At 29.1% G+C, this 475-nt stretch overlaps 1 protein-coding gene across 2 annotated transcripts in view; it reads right to left on the bottom strand.

Moving 5' to 3' along the window:
* ZC3H11D (zinc finger CCCH-type containing 11D) overlaps window positions 1-179 on the bottom strand; it is a 34,993-nt gene extending 34,814 nt beyond the window's left edge. The window contains exon 1 of one of the 2 annotated variants that reach the window (XM_007449123.1): window positions 100-179. The gene's annotated coding sequence lies outside the window, so the exon portion shown is untranslated. The remainder of the gene's footprint in view (window positions 1-99) is intronic. The other variant, XM_007449122.1, reaches the window with a different exon arrangement.
* Window positions 180-475: the final 296 nt, after the last annotated feature.

Here is a 475-nt window from a genome sequence, read left to right as displayed (position 1 = left end):
CACTCTTTCAGGCTATCAGTAGTATTTTTAAAACTGATCTCCTGTTGACAGTATATTACACAATAGATAATTCTTAAATAAATTTAAATTAGAAGATACCTTCTCTAGCTTGGCAGAAATGTTGAAAGTGGTTGCTAGTAAGCACACAAACTCAGACTTCCAGAATTTTGCTCACTGTTACCTAATCCATTATTTGCTCATCATAAATGACCTCACATCTAACTGTAGGCTAGGTTACCTTAGTGAATACTGTACAGTAATTTCTCTTACTCAATTCTAGTATATTGCCCAGAAAAAGCTAATAAAAATAAAATAGTATGTTTTATCCTTCAATGTTCTGATTGAAATTGGAACATAAACTAGTTCATACTTTCATAATTAAGAAGTATTAAGTATTTCACAAGTAAATATTTTCTAAACTCTTGTTTCTATACATGATTTGGAAACAAACCTAAAATTTTTAAATAGGTAAATA

Source organism: Lipotes vexillifer, unplaced genomic scaffold (genome assembly GCF_000442215.2).
Source record: "Lipotes vexillifer unplaced genomic scaffold, Lipotes_vexillifer_v1.1 scaffold415, whole genome shotgun sequence".
NCBI lineage: Eukaryota > Metazoa > Chordata > Mammalia > Artiodactyla > Lipotidae > Lipotes > Lipotes vexillifer.
Note: the sequence above shows the minus strand (reverse complement) of the source record. Positions and strands in the feature narration are given on the sequence as shown.